The sequence below is a fragment of the Microtus oregoni genome, unplaced genomic scaffold, assembly GCF_018167655.1.
Source record: "Microtus oregoni isolate MIOR12 unplaced genomic scaffold, Mior012 000022F_ref0000154, whole genome shotgun sequence".
Lineage (NCBI taxonomy): Eukaryota > Metazoa > Chordata > Mammalia > Rodentia > Cricetidae > Microtus > Microtus oregoni.
In genome coordinates, this window is record NW_024543081.1 from 31,010,419 (window position 1) to 31,027,336 (window position 16,918).

The following is a 16,918-nucleotide window of genomic DNA, read 5'->3' on the forward strand; positions in this document are numbered from 1 at the left end:
GCACTCGAGAGCACATCCTGAGAAGACGCAAATTCTAGAAAACTAAGGCAAAAGATCATCGTATGACATTTGCCACACTCATCTCTGCCACGGTCGCCTCTGTTCATGGCCACTTGTTCTCTGCAGAGAGCTGGGCATCATGACTAGTAAGTACCAATTTGCCAATGGAGAAACTGAGATTCTGGGAAAAGACTTTCCCAGGGTGGCAGCGCCAGGCAGAAAGGCCAGAGAATGTGGGTCCTCTGCTCCAACGGACCAGTCTCATAAGAGCGGGTCCTAGAGAGGAAACAATGTGACAGAGGGAAAATGAGATCTACAGTGTGAAAAATCATCAAGAGCTGGCTTCTGTCATGTGACTCGTGAGCTTCAGGCCCCGGGCGAGGTTGGCATTGCATTTGTCCCGCTACAGAGTTTTTAAGGGACAAACTGTCATGACCCTTAGGCTGTACTTGAAGAAATGCAAGGTCTCTCAAGGCACGGCTAGGATGCAGGTCACAGGCCACTACAGAGAGCTGCGGAAACACAAGGAATGAGCCCCTAGCCTTCCCCGGGGAGTAGAAACCACACAGAGTATGACACATGAGTGTCTTCAAGGATGTGAACAAAGAGTTCAAACAGAGAAGGCACATGATGCAGAGGCCTGGCGTGGATGACACGGTATCCTTGGAGAAGCTTGAGAAACTGGCCTGCTTTGTGGGGCACTGAGACCATGTCTGAAACACATCTTCAAAGCCTCTTCCCCAGGAGACTTAGAACTCTAGACGGCTCCTGGGGCAGCGAGGGTCACATCAAATGTCTAACCGGGGGACTCTGAGGAGAAGGAAATGCTCCTCCACCCACTTCTCCATGTACCCTCAACCTCTCAGGAATCTGGGCCACCACAGAAAGACCCTCAGGCTCCTTATTAAGGAGCCTGTCGCAGGCCCGTCCAGCTTCCACAGACCATGGAAATAATTCATAGTGACAGAGCATGTTTGTGTGGGATGGCTGCCAACTGTTGGCTTCTTCAGCCTCGGGGCCTCCTCTGGCTCCACTGACCAACCAGGGCCCAGGAGGAATCTGTTCTCAGTGATGGAGGCCATAGAACAGCCCAGATGCTCCTCCCCCACCTCCCAGCACCACCTGTCCCAAGCAGGGTCAAAAAAGCCACTCTCTTAGGGTCGGTGCGGTCATCACCATGGCAACCAGGGAGGTCATGTCTCCCTCCTAAACCCATGAAGGCCTGCGGGGGCTGTCAGACTCCTGGTACATTTCTCAGAAATATGTTAGAAAGGCTTGGCATGACCTAAGGGAGAAGGCTAGGCCGAGCACAGATGCAAAGAGCAGAACTTGCCTTTTGCCTCAGCCTGCAGAGGCCAAGGCCCAGCACTTTCTTCCTCACCTAGAACCATTAGAGTGCCTCAGTGCCTGTGTTCTCACAAAGGGATCCCGAAGAAGACCCTCTAAGGAGCGCACCATCGCTGCCTCTATCGTAAAAGCCAGATTCACCCATCAATCTGAGGAAAGAGTCAAATGCATCACAGACATGGCAAAGACGAGCTGTCACCTCTGATTTAAAGGCATCTGTGAGCAAGCTTTGTTGACACCACAGGTAACACAGTGTGGCACCCAGCTCTGCAGGTTGCAAGCTTGCGGCTAAACCAAGTTTGTGAGAGTTTGCTTGTTTGGTTTTTTAACTCAAGCGTGTGTGGAGCTTAAGGAACCGTTCAGGGCATTTGCTCAAGTGTAGGCAGCAGAGAGAATGGCTGAGCTGAGGATGAACTGCTACCCTACGGGACTAATAAGCACACTTCTGCAGACTGCGTAGACTGTGAGGGTCACTCCTCTCTTGCAAACGGGAGTTATTTTGTTAAATGTACATGTTCTACTGAGCAATGATACATTCAGTAGTGGCTTACAGAGAAGATAAGCAGTATTTATATCCACACATTTATGAGCATCCAAGGACGTGCGTTTAGAAACACAAGTACAGTCAATTATTTCTCATGGTTGTTATGTTCCATCGAACCGCAATGAATATTTTAATTAGAGAATTAATTAAATTCTCCAAGGGGAAACAGAGGGCTGGGCTCCTCGTGGCCTCTGGTTATAACATTTCATCAACCCCTCCAAATGCATCTTTATTTTATGTGTTTTTATTAAAGGCATTCTATTTAATAGACTTGATGCATTAACACCGACTCCAACTGTCTCAGGCTGAAGGAAGTTTATCTGACGTGCACATTTGCTCTGAAAGGTGTGTTACAGCTTCTTCATCCTTAGGCCCATTGGACAGTACTTCAGCACTTGTGGGGGGCACTCCACCCCCCAAAGAAAGCACAGCATGCTTTCTTTGTTCAAAGCATGGAGCTAAATGGCCCCCAGAAAGACATGTTTACAGTATGGACTAAAATAAGAAGCCTGAACTCTGACCTGTTTTACATCCCCAGGAGTATGGGTGTTATGTGAGTCCAAATCTCACTGCTCTGTTGAAGTCCATGAATGGCTGAGAAAGTACTATGAGAATCTGTTTGGGATATATATATATATATATATATATATATATATATATATATGCACATAGGAGACTTTGAAAATAGAGAATGTGCAGAATAAAAATTGTGTGCATGTGCGTTTATTTTTACACATATAGTAATCCATATGATCGTGAAGATGTAAAATATATTAAATGCATGACTGTGGTCCCAGATTGTAGACTATCAGGAACCACCTTCTCCAGCTGTTCCAGGAAGCCAGGGACCCACTAAGCTGGCCTTGGTGACTCTAAAGCACAGATCTAGACACTAGAGCTCATGCAGGGAGTACTTTGTGAAGTTCTCAGGGGAAGGGGGAAGCATGTTCAAAGCACCTCATGATTGCCCTCTACACAGAAGCCATCCTTCCAGCATCCCTCAGATCAATGACAGCTGGGGTCCAAGGGCTCACCAGGGCTGCTCCTTTAAGCCCACACAGGCCTCAGCTTCTGACTTCCTTGTTTCTACATCCTCACTGTTAGACACAGAAGGTGGAGGCCACATCTGAGGTGTCTATCTGTGCTCTGAGCATCCAGCCCAGGACTGAGCGCCAGAAGCCCTCTGAACACAAAGCCACAAAACCTTAGAGCTCGCCCAGTCCAGTCTCCTCAAAGAGAGGGCCCTGGACAAATCATAACGGTCAGAAATGTGACTTCCCAGACCCCTCCCTCTTCCTGCTGAATTGGAACATCTGAGGTGGTGGTGAGAGAGGGTCAATATTCTGCACTGTACCAAGTTTTCCAGTATATTCTAATAATGCCTATTATATTTGCAAAGCTTTGTGTCCATCATGCACACCTCAGCACACTTTTACAGATGGGAAATGAAGGTGTAGCAATAGAACCTGTGTCCCCCAGGGCCACACAGATAGACAGCTAAGGCTAGATGTGGAACTAGAGTCCATGCCCCCACCTAACTCTGTGCTCCTGAGCATCCTCTGACAATGAGGACTTTTTATAGGTGCCTCATGGAACCCAGTCCTTCATAGTGTATCTCAGGATGAGTGGTCCTCTCCCTCAGGGCTGCCTACTTTCCTCTTCTCTCTCCTCTGGCTCCTTCTCCTGCCTTCTATCTCTTCTTCCTTCCTCTTCTCCTCCCCAACCCTATCTCAAGGAAGTAGCTTAAGCTTTCTGTGAGCCCATTTCCTTCACACATGAAAAAGGAACACACACACACACATAAACACAACACACACACATAAACACAACACACACACATAAACACAACACACACACATACATACACAGAGATTCACACACACATATAAACACATCACACACAGACACACACACAGAGACATACACACTCACACACATGCACAGACACGGACATACATGCACAGAGATTCACACACACACATTCACATATAAACACAACACACACAGACACATACACAGAGACATACATACTCACACATGCACAGACACAGACATACATACAGAGAGACTCACAAACACATATACACACACATAAACACAACACACATAAACACAACACACATAGACACACACACACAGAGACATACACACTCACACACACAGACATACATACACAGAGATTCACGCACACACACATATAAACACAACACACAGAGATATACACACACAGACACACACACACACATCCAGGAGCCCGGCTCAAGTCAGAAAACCCATAGCTTCCAAACAGATGCTTGTGTTGTCTTGAACGGGATGAGTTAGAGGAAAAGACTCAAGAATGAAACACACTCCCACCCAGGAGTGACACAGTCCCTTCCAACATTCCTACCATTAACCTGCCCCTCCTCCCACCCTCCCCCTCTGCAGTCCCAGCATGAGTCTCTCTGCAGCGTAAGCAAGTGAGCAGGGTTACACTCACAGGCAGCTAGGTGGATGTTCTGGGAGGCAGTTAGGGTTTCTCAGAATGAGTCATTTTTTTCAAAAATAACAAAACCTCTCGACATCACTTGATTTCAGCCTCCTCTTGTAACCTCTTTTGCAACTGCATTCCAAGCACGCCTGACTTCTTTCTCAGGCCCAGGGCAAGGCCCACTCCCTGCTGAGAGGCTTTGCTGGCAAACTAAGAGCTGGAGCCCAGGCCCAGAGCCCGGGACTCGGCAGGGTCTGGTCCAGAAGACAGTGGGGCTGCAGAGGAGGCAGAGCGGTCTGGAGGACAGAGGGCCAGTGGGTGAGAGGGACAAGAGATGGGGAGACCGGCTTGGCCTAGACCCACAGTGACTCACTGGACTCTGACAAACTTCACTCTCTCTGTGTCTGCCCCACCCTCATTAGGATTGGCCAACCATCCTGAGAGCGATACCTACATTTGCTCAACAACCACAGTTTCACCCAGCTCAGTGCCCTTCACTCCCTCGGTGTGAGATGTGGGTAGCTCATGGTTCAAGACACTTAGCGATGCTGAAGGCTTTGCCCAGCCAGACCCTGATGCTGACAAGATGGCTGCCACCATCTACTGAGCCATGTACTGAACTGATTGTATCTCATTTACCCTTTATTCATTAGTGCCAGAAGATAAGTTAGTTCACTCTCTATCCTAGATGGGAAAAACAAGGCTCCAAGGGGCTAAGCAATTTATCCAGAGTCACAGAGTGACAGAGCTGTAATTGAAACCCATTTGGGTCTGCCCACAAAGCCTACGTCTTTTCCACAGTGTGGCGTGAAGACACTGCTCTCAGGGCACTTTGCACAATACTCTACTGGACTTAGCATCGTGGAATTTCATGCATGCTTTGCCTACCTCTATCCTAGGAGGTTCTTGAGGCGTGGAGAGTGGTTTGAATCTCTGTGCGCTCAGCTTGTAGCTTAGTAATTAACAGATAAACACAAAAGCACAGATTTGATCTCCAGCCTCCAGACTGCAGACCTGCCCACGCCACACACACACACACACACACACACACACAGCCATACCCAATTCCAAACTCTTGAAAACCATGGTCCCTAAGCAGCCCCTGTTTCAGCCTAACTCCTATATTCCCCATCCCTAGCAAACACTCTTCACTCTCGGGTTTCAATTTCCCATTTCTGCAAATACAGAGCTGAATAAAGGAAGCTGGGCAACAAAGGTTCTCAACACAGATGGTTCTGGAAACGATTTGGGTTTTGTAAAGAAAACAGAGCCTATCTAAATAACATATGTTGCCTGAAAGGTTGGGGTAAAGCCCATTAACAAAAGTCACATCATTGACCAAGCTCACTTTGACTCCTAGACCCTTGCAAAGCAAGCTGAAGAAATCGTAATTCTGCGTGGATAAACCAGCTGTGAAAAAGATATATTCCTTCTTTTGTATTATTTCTTTTGTTTGTTTTTTGCCTGTTGCTGCAATTAAAAAAAAAAAACCTACAAAAAGCAACTCGGGAGAGAGGGTTCGTTTCAGCTCATAGTTTAAGGGTTCCATCATGATGGGGGATTCAAGGCAGCAGGAGCCTGAAGCAGCTGGCCATAGCACATCTACAATCAGGACACAGAGAAATGGGTGCATCCTGATATTACTGTCTTCCTCTGCTTATATAATCCCGGATCCTATTCAGGGAACATCCTCACCCATAGTCAAGATGGCTGTGCCCCTGTCAGTTAAGATAGTCCCTCATGGGCATGCCCAGAGTCCATCTGCCAGACGATTCTGGATTCTGTCAAGCTGACAGTTAATACCAACCATAACACGTAAAAACCGCACCTCTATGCCCCTTCATCAGGCTCCACTCAAGTGCCCATCCCTTTCCTGTTGAATCTGCCTTCATATTGGTGTTACCTGGGCAACACATACCTTGTTTATGTACCTCCCTCAATTAACTTGTACTCCAGGTGGCTCTCAGCCTCTGAGCAATGATAAAAAGTCAACCCAAAGCAGTCATGGTGACAGCATGTATTCACTGATCCCATACTATGAAGAAACCCTCTGCCCTTCTTGGGGTACATTAGCATACACCCTTGCTGTAGCAGCCTGAGGACCTTTGATAATTTGACTGGCTCAGCAGTGTCCCTCTCCTTGTGCCCATTTTATGTGTGCAGGAGCTGAGACAGGAACTGATGGACTTCGCAGCCCTGCGTAGCCAGGACCAGAAGAGTCCATTGCCCAACTGTCACACCCCAGACCAGCAGTTCTCAACCTGGGGGTTGTGACCCCTTTGGGGATCAAACAACCCTTTCACAAGGGTCACATATCAGATACCTTGACGATCAAATATTTACAGGACGATTCCTAACAGCAGCAAAATTATAGTTATGGAGTAGCAACAAAAATAATTTTATGGTTGGGGATCACAACAACATGAGGAGCTGTATTTCTGTATTCTGCTTTCCCCAGGGTCACTGTGGTGGTTAATCTAGGCTGTCAGCTTGACTGGATCTGGAATCAACTAAAAGTCCAGACAATGGCTTTCTGGACACTTCTATAAAACCCACCCAAAGTGTCAGGGGCACCTTTCAGAGGCAGTCCAGATAAAGGAGCTAGGAAAACATATGCGTGTGCATACACACACACACACACACACACACACACAACACAGCACAAACAAATGACGCTGTGACTGTAGCTCAGTGGTAGAGCTCTAGCTTAGCATGTGCAAGGCCCTGGGATCCTTCCCAACCCCATGAATACATAAAACTATATAAACAATTCCTGAATCTCCCTTGTCCTCTGTGTGACTGGTCACATTCCCCTCCTTTCTGCCTTAAATTTCCTATAACAAAATATGACAAATTATAGCCATCTCCTGTGGTGCTAATAATTTATGCATTTATGTATACACACATAAGCACACACACATGCACATGTGTACACACAAACACACACATATACTAATAATAAAAGAAAAAGAGGCTACTAATGTGAGGGGTGGCATGAAAGGAGTTGGAGGGAAGGGACTTAGAAAGGACTAGAGGGAGAGAAGGAAAGGGGAAAGAGATGTAATTGTATTTTAACTACAACAAATAAGTAAATATTGAGACTATTAAAAAATAAATGGCATTGGCCATTCAAGCACTTCCATGCTCAATGTCTCACCCTGGCTTCAGGTAAGAACCACAAACAATGAGAGCACAGTGGGCACCCTACCACCTCCATCTTCACAGCAACTCCTTTGTAGAGCCCTCAATAGGGTTGTGAAATGTGAGAAGATACCAAAGTTCGAGTCCCTCCAGTTCATCCTAAAAATAGTCAGTGTTTCTCTGCTCATTCTACAAGCTCAGCAAGTTGCCTCTAAGGGAACTAGGGGATTGTGAAAGGCGATCTTTCTAAACTAGGGTCAAATGTTCTTTACCCAAAAGGAACTCACAAGGGTGCAGGGCTGGTCCAGGGTGCAGGGCTGGTCCAGTGAGAGGTCTTCCCACCAGGCCCAGGCCCAATCTAGATTCCCCCAAAGCAAGAGGACACTGGGACAACATGCTTTCCACAAAGGATGACCATGTCTCTCATATTTACACATTCAACTCTAATTGTCTGGAAGCACTGGCTGAAAACTACAGCTCCAAAACTGGAAGGGGAAGAGGATGCAGAAATGAAAGAGTTCCCTTGATCAGGCTGTAGGACAAAGTCCTCATGCACTTTAGAATAGGCACATGAGCAATGATGGTGGTAGTGGTGATAATGGTAGTGATAGTGGTGATGATGATGATGATGATGATGATGATGATGATGATGATGATAGTGATGATAATGGTAGTGATAGTGGTGATGATGATGATGACAATATGATGATGGTGATGATGATGATGGTGATAATGGTGGTGGTGATTGATGGTAGTGATGGTGGTGATGATCGTGATGATGGTGGTGGTGATAATGGTAGTGATGGTGGTGATGATGTTGATAATAATAGTAATGATGGTGGTGGTGATGATAATGGTAGTGATGGTGGGGATGATGATGATGATGATAGTGATGATAATGGTAGTGATAGTGGTGATGATGATGATGATGATGATGATAATGGTAGTGATAGTGGTGATGATGATGATGACAATATGATGATGGTGATGATGATGATGATGGTGATAATGGTGGTGGTGATTGATGGTAGTGATGGTGGTGATGATCGTGATGATGGTGGTGGTGATAATGGTAGTGATGGTGGTGATGACTATGATGATGGTGGTGATGATGTTGATAATAATAGTAATGACAGTGGTGGTGATGATAATGGTAGTGATGGTGGGGATGATGATGGTGGTTGGGGTGGTGATAATAATGATGGTGATGGTGGTGGTGGCGATGATAACATTTGCTGAGCATTTATGGGTTTCCCCCACATTTTCAAAGCTGTACCTCCATCATTCACTCTTACCCTTACCTTGAGCTAATAGAGTAAACATTTGTCCCCATTCTGAGATGGGGAAAAAAACAGTTATCAGAAATGAAGTTAGTTGCTCAGACGGAGTCTTCAGAAAGTCTACCTAGACAGATTTCCACAGGTGCTGGATGTTAGGGGAGCATCTTGCCTGTAAAAGGGCTCCAGCTGTGAAAACTGTAAAATGCTGTAACCCTCCTGTCACTTTAATGGACTTTCTCAACTTCTCCTCGCTCACTAGAGTTCCCTCTTCCAGAAGTGCTTTCCTATCAACTTCTCTGTTTCTACTTATCCCTCGAAATCTATCAATTTGACCTTTCTCTCAAGAAAAGACAGCCCCCTCCCAGCCCCACTTCTGTTCTTTCAGTCCTTTTTACAATTTGCCCATACCTGTAGATCATGAAATTCCACTAGCCAACAATTCTGATTGACTACGTCTTTGGCTTATTCTAATTGGCTACATTTTGACTTATTCTGATTGGCTGCACCTTTCCCTTATTCTGATTGGATGTTTTCAGCATCACCGTTGATAATCAAGGGAGCTCTCCTCCAAAGCAAAGGCTTCAGTCATCTCTGTATCTCCAAGATGAGGAGAGTGAAGAAATGGTTCCTCCTGTGAACCTAGGGAGCCCTGAGCCGCCTGGGCCACGCTTGTAGCCTATGGAGTGCTTGGAAGCTATGTGGAACAGAAGTAAACATGAAAATGACCAAATGAGACACAGCAAGAATAAACATAAGAGCTTGTATGGCAGCACAAGAGCCTGAGAGCATTCTGCAGGAGCTGTGAGCAACCGCAGCCAACAGGAGGAACAACCTGGGCTTTCTAAGATCTGAAAATAGACTGCACTAGCTCTGAATGCAAGCTGACCATCCTCCCCAGCACACTGCTGGATGACCCAACTGCCACGCAATGGGGACAAAAGCAGGAATGGTGTTATTGTTTATTTTGTGCAACTTTGTGGTGGGGGGACCAACAGCTTCTATCACACATCCTCTATTCTGTGTTCTCTCCTTCCTGCCTCCTCCAGCGTTTTCCTCTCATCCAGAGGAGAAGACAGCCACGTGTGTCTTTTAAAAAGCCTATCTTCTTCAAAAGCATGAATCAGGTGGTAGAGATTTGCTTTACCTGAAACCTCCACTTCAGAAATCGCTCCCTGCTAAATCACCAGCTGGGTGCCAAAAAAGGGAATTTGTTTGTTTGTTGCTGTTTTCAGAAACCTGGTTTGAAGGAGAACCCTAAGAAAGACATAAATGGATCTACATAGGAAAGAGAAAGAGACCAGATCTTCATAGCAAATTGGGAATGTAGGGGTTGTGGGAGAGGGGTAGGGGAGTGGAGAAAAATGTATAGCTCAATAAAAACAATTTTTAAAAGGACACATCAAAGCACAAGAAAAAAAAAGAAACCTGGTTTGTATTTTTCCCCTCTGAGCATTAATGGATATAGACCTGGAACAGTAGTATAAGACTTGGGGTCCTGCATTGAGGTAAAACTAGAGGAGGACAAGAAGGCCAGAGCTACTCTGAAGGTAGGACTCCTTCCCACCCAGGAGGCCTCTATAAACGATTATCACAAAGTATGTACCTTGAGGTGGTCCACCAAATGTAAAGAGTCCTCATGGTCAAACGATGTCTTGCCCTTCCTTTAAAGATCTTGATGGCCAGTTAGTTATTCAATTAGTTTAGCTTTATTTTTCATAATATGTTTAAGTGTGGTGTGTGGTTGTGTGTGTGTGTGTTAGATGTGTATAGACAAATACGTGTTTTCAGGCACCAATGCATGTGCACATGCGTATGAGTGTCTATACGGAGGCCCGAAGTTGATGTCAGGTGTCTTCTTCGATTTCTCTCTGTTTTGTTATGGAGGCAGGTTCTGTTCCTGGACCCCGAACTGGCAAACTCCGTATCTCTTAGCTCACCCTGGAATTCCCGGTCTTCCCTCCAGAGTGCTGGGATTGCAGGAGGTCACCACACTTGCCCAGCTTTCACGTGGGTTCTAGGGATGTGAACTGTGGTCCTTAAGCTTTGTGCGGTAAGCACCTTGTCTGCTAAGTCATTTCCCCAGCTCCTTGTTGACCTTATTTAAATCCCTTTCATAAACTTACACTGTCACCAGCCTGTCAGGAACAAAGATATTCTTGTGTTCCTCACGCTGGCTATCAGACTATTGAAACAATGGACCCTCAGAAACTGGAATTCCCCCAGGAATCTCACGCTGGAGGAGGAGAAAGCCTAAAGCCTGGACCAGCCTGGGGAGGAACCAGGAGATTTCACCAGGAACACAGACAGTGATGAACAGGACCACACCTTGACCAGGATGGCTTAGACTCCAGCTCTCTGCTTAAACCTGACTTCAGGACCCCAGACTGACTTGGCAGAACCAGTGGATCTCCTTACCCCTTTTTCCAGTGTGATCACATCAAATAGAGTTCCTCTTTCTGCTCTCCACTATTACCTTGACCGCTTTGATCTACTTATTGAAGAGTAGTGGCTAAGCCTGGCTTCTTGAGGAACAGACTGCATGTGATTCTAAGACTGGAACGGTACAGGTACAATGGAGCCATTGTCTGGAGAGGCTTAAAAGAAAGACCAACTCTGAGGTACAAGCCTCGTATCTGTAGCAGAAGATTTGGGCTGGAATCCCAGCAGCACCACACGCTGTCCGTGAGACCCAGACATGTTATTCTAACCATGTTCTGGTCTTTCCTTCCCTCAAATATAAAGGGGAAATGATCAGGGACCCACCTTGTCAGACAGGTGGGCCTGAGAACTCATTGTCACCACACATGACGTTCTTGGAACAGACCCAGCCCAGAGTAAATGTCACATGGCTATCAACTACAGCTGGACTCACTCCAGTTCACATAGAGAAATAGGCACGAAAGACCTCAGAGAGGCCTTCAAATTCAGACCCAGATTTTGGGGAAAGAATAAGAGTCATCTGGCCACAAGGGAAATGGAGTGAAAACAGCAACAAAGTGAGTAGAAGAAAGGATGGTCAACCTTTGGTGTCCACCATGGTAACTTCAAACAACAGTTGACAGAATGGGAACTGGTCCAGACCTCTTCTGCCATCACTGTTTCTGAGCATGAAGCCCAGCCATGCCAACCTCCTGATATGTGACCTGAGGCCAGATTCAACAGGACTTACCCTTCCAAGGATTAAGTGAACATCAGCAATCAGTGCCTACCACCCAGCAAGAACAGATTAACACTCCTTGATGTAATGTTAACCTTCAGTGCTTAGTTTTATTTGGAGCTGAGGATCCCTCCTTAGAATCACATGTACCATCAGAATCCTAGACCTAGTGTATCTAGGAGGTGATCTAGACCCAAGCCTTTTTTGCCTAACAAGGAAATAGAACCTAGAGAAAGAAGGTTGGTCACCTGGCAAATGACGGGTGAAGAGAAAAGGTAGCCTTACTACAGTGTCTCAAAGGAAAGACCCCTAGGAAGTTACATGTCATTGGGGAGATGTGGCAGCGCTGAAGGAGCCCAATGAGCACCCAAGGCCAGTCCTTCCTAATACCAAAGCCTGGTCCTCTGGGACACATCATGATCTGGAGTCGTCTATCACAAGCATAAAATGGCCAACTCTGATGCTTAAGCTCGAAACAGACTTACTCTCTTACAAGTCACACAATGACCTCTGGTGGTGGCCCTCCCATTTGTATCTGCAGCCCCAGTTCTTCTAAGGAGCCTTCTCTGGACAGCCCTTCCCATTCTGAACACCTCCAAGGCTTACTGGCAGCATCCGGATGAACAGTTGTCAGTCATAACCTTGTTCTAGAAAAGAGTGTCGCCACAGCTTGCCAGCAAACGTTCCAACCAGCCTAGACAAAATGATGAGCTCCAGACCAGTGGGAGATTCTGTCACAATAAGATTGACAGCAATAAAGGAAGAGACCTGAATATTCTCTTGGACTCTGCGTGTATACTCGCAAGTGTGTATAGACACACACTCACACACACGGAGGGGAGGGACATATACTGCATAAGGAGGGAAGGAAGGAAGGAAGGAAGGAAGGAAGGAAGGAAGGAAGGAAAAGTCATGAGTATGCCAACATTTGAGAAACTGAGTCGGGAAGATCACAAGTTCAAGGCCTATTTGGAATCCATAGTGAGATCCTGTCTCAGAGCAGAGAGGAGAAGAGAGGAGAGGAGAGGTGCAGAGGGGAGGGAGAGACTGGTTGTGCTCCTTTTTCTCGGTTTTCAAAGCCAGCAATGGCCCACCATGTCTTTCTCAGGCCGCGTCTCTACCCATCTTCCCTGTTGATCCAGGAAGTACCTCATGTGATCAGTCTGGGCCTTCATCGGGGTGCTTTTTTTACTACATAATATTTTCTCAGGGTCTAAGGACTCAGGTGTGGGCATGTTTGGAAGGCTTTTGTCCTGAAACCACCTCCACCAAAGGCCCATATTGCTAGTAAGGTCATCTTCTGAGACCTGTTTCCAGACATTCTGCCGTGTGCCCTTGCCCAATCCACTCTCCAATGGTTCCAAGACAGAGCCATTCATCCATCACTCAATGGAGCAAATTAAGTAGCTAATGAATCAGCTCATGCATGATTCTCACCAAGCCAGCCACACCCTGGAATAAGCAGCAGAGATTCACAGAAAGCACAGACTTTAACGACATCAAGCCCTAGACTCAAGCCCCAGTTCTGCCCTTCACCTTGGGCAAATTGCTCAACATTTCTCAACCTCCCTTTCTTTGCCTGTAAAAGCACATAGGGATGATTTGCATCCCATAGGGCTAAACACAGGAAATATGAGACCAATTGTGGCTGTTATTACCTGCTACCCATATCTACAGTGGCGTGTGGGGATCTGAGTACCAGGAGCTGTGTTTGCACCTCCTGAGGTGACAGAGACGTGGTGGCCACAAGAGTAGGCTTCCATCTGCCAAGGGGCAGGAGCCTGACATTCCACTGAACTGAGATATGGGGGCCCTGGAGTTCCATTACATCCACCCAGGAGACACACACCCGACATGCCTCTAGGTAAAGGTCATATGTGGGGCTATTCCGTGAATGTTTACAATCAAGTGGGCAGAAGTCGGCCTCAGTTTCCTCATCCCTAGGTGGGAATAACAGTTATTAACTCTAGAACAGAACAAGAACAAGGACAGGAAAGGTCTCAGCAAGGCAGTTTTCTGGGGGCTCCTAAAGGTAGACATCGCCAACTCCATTGTACACATAAAGAAGTTAAAGGTGAGACCCAAATATTTACTTCCTGTGAGTTCACAGGGCCTGTATGGTGACAACAGTGCTGTTGATTACGAGAACAATGACAGTGGGTCCCTTGAGAGACTTGTGCCTCTACCTTTTGGCGTGGCTTTGGTGTGGTCTAAGCGGAAGGGGCTTTAGTGTGGTCTAAGTGCAAGGGTCCCTTTCTGTTGTCCTGCACTCCCCGCCCTTCCATCCTTGCCTCCTCTGGTTCTCCCCCAACAGCCAGGGCAACCGTGACTTCTTCCTCACTTACCTGCTTCTTACAAGGTCTCTTTTGTCACCTAAGTTACTTTCCTAAGCCTTCGAAGCCATCACGGGTCTGCTCTGCCCCTCTCTGATGCCCAAACCTACCCTGTCTTGTCATCCTCTCCCCTTTGGTTATCCCTGGGATGCACCCACATACCGCAGGACCTTGCCCTGGCTGCCCCTCATCCTGGAGCCCTCAGCTGTACATCACAGGGCCATTGTCCCTCCTTGTTCCCAACCCCAAGCCTGATATCACCTTTTCCACTTATCCACCTTCAAAGCCACCTTCTATATATATATAACTCATGTGACCAATCTTTTTCTAAATTTTTTTGAAGGGTCTCATGTAGCCCAGCCTGGACTTGAACTTACAACATAGCCAAGGATGATCTTGACTTTCTGATCCTCCTGCCTCTGCTTCCCATTTGCTGGGATTATTCATTATGCACCCATACCACTGGGGCTAGAGATTGAACTGGGGCTTCCCAAATGCCAGGCAAACGCTCTATCAACTGAGCTACATCCTGGGCACCGCCCCCAAGCCCACCCTACCAATATTAATATCCTTATCCTATTTCATTTCTCATCTAAATATGCACCCTCTGACCAATGAGGATCTGGTACCTCTGCTATGGTCTCCCCTCCCCACCCCACCCTCCACCCACCCAGGGAAATGTAAGCCTATTTCCTGCCTTCTTCACTGCTGGGTCCTGGCTGCTGAGAGCAGAGTCAGCCCATAGCAGAGCTGACGCAGAGCAGGTGCTCTTGGCACACGGCACACATGCAGCAGAAAGCATAGATTATCTGGCTCCCCTGGGTGCCCTGTGGTGCAGTGAGGGAGTTCAGGGGTCACCCAGCTGACTGGGGAGGCGGTGGGGCTGAGCTGTTCAGAGGAAGAAGGAACTACAGGGGTTGCTGACAGCTGCCTCTGGGCCCCTGGAGGGCACAGCTAGAAAGACAGAACTTCCCCCTCCTCCTCCAGGAGGGAGCAGACAGCACCAAAAGTTATGTGCACTGCATGCCCCCACCCCTCCAGAGCAGGAGGAGGCACAGGAGCCCAGAGCAGCGTTTTCAGAGCCTGCTGCAGTAGCTGACTTTATGCAAAAAGATGAGAACCTGTCCCTTGTAGAAGAAACTCATGACTGTGGCAGTGGACAGAAGGAGGAAGGCAGCAGGAACATCAGAAGGATGTAGCACAAGTCAGAACACACACACACACGCACGAGTTGGGTATGTGTACTCTATCACATGAGCATGTGTACACACACACACACACACGCACAAGTTGGGTATGTGTACTCTCTATCACATGAGCATGTGCACACACACACACACATCTCACAAGCACATATCTACACAAGCACGCACGTACTTGCACTCACAGACACTCTACCATATGCAGACACATTTACACACAAACACCCTGAATTTGTTTTCTCATCTCTCACAAAATGCCTGACAGAAACAAATTAAAGGCATTACGATTTGGGTTGGCTCACAGTCTCGGAGGGATTTCAGTCCATCACAGGGGCACAGATATGGCAGAGCAGCTCTGAGGCAGACTAGCAGAGCTCTTCACAGGGTAGCCAGGCAGAACGAGAAGCAGAGATGCTCTCCAAAGGATAATGGCATTCTTCTGCCAGCTACACCCAGTGTCCCAAAAGTCCCACCACCTTCCAAAACAGCCTCACCAGGGAGGATCATAATTCAATGCATGAGCTCCATGGAGTTCCTTCCCATTCAAACCATAGCACACACTTCACATAGACATGTGTTCTCAATTTACACACACACACAAACATTCATAATCACACACAAATACTCTTTGACACCATCACACATACTGTTACATACACAGTCAACTCTCTTCCACACTTTTTATACACTTGTACACACACACACAAGCTGACATCCTCACTCTTAAACACACACTCGCAAGCAGGCCACACACCCACGCATCTGAAAGTCAATTAGGAGCCTCCTTCCTGTGTTTCCTAAACGCCCATGAGTCATTCTTTGTCTGGACTGCCTCTCCTGAGTGTGAGAAACCTGAGGGCAGGGACTGTCCTGTGATTACTGAAACAGGCCAACACAGTCTCAGCATGTTGGTGTCCTGCGCATTCAACATGCGGGGTCTCCTGTGCAGCTGCCCTGCCTGCTGAACTGCATTCAAGCTCTTCTCAGTCCTGTGGGGTAGGAATTAAAACTCTTCTTTACAGAAATGGAAACTGAGGTTGAGAATCGTAAACTGATGTCACAAGGTAATCCAGTAGGGGAAGCTTCTCCCCAGAGAAGCTTAACTCAAGAGTCATAGCCTTCACCACTACTTGAAGCTCTCAGCCCAGGCCTGCTGGGCACTGGGACACTAATGAGGATTGGCCAAAGCCAACTCTCCCTATAAAGGAAAATTAAGAGCTGAGACCCAGAAAACATAAACATCCCATCTAGAACTCAAAGGAGGAAAACGGGCTAATATGATAGGACCCCGCAAGTCCACAAGAAGACCATGGGGTGGATGCCTACCTCTGGGAAAACTAGGGAGTGCGTGGCTCCCTCCTTGTTGCTTGCACACTTACTCGTGTGCACACAGATCACACGCTCCCAATGAACATACACAGAGACACACAATCATACATGCAGT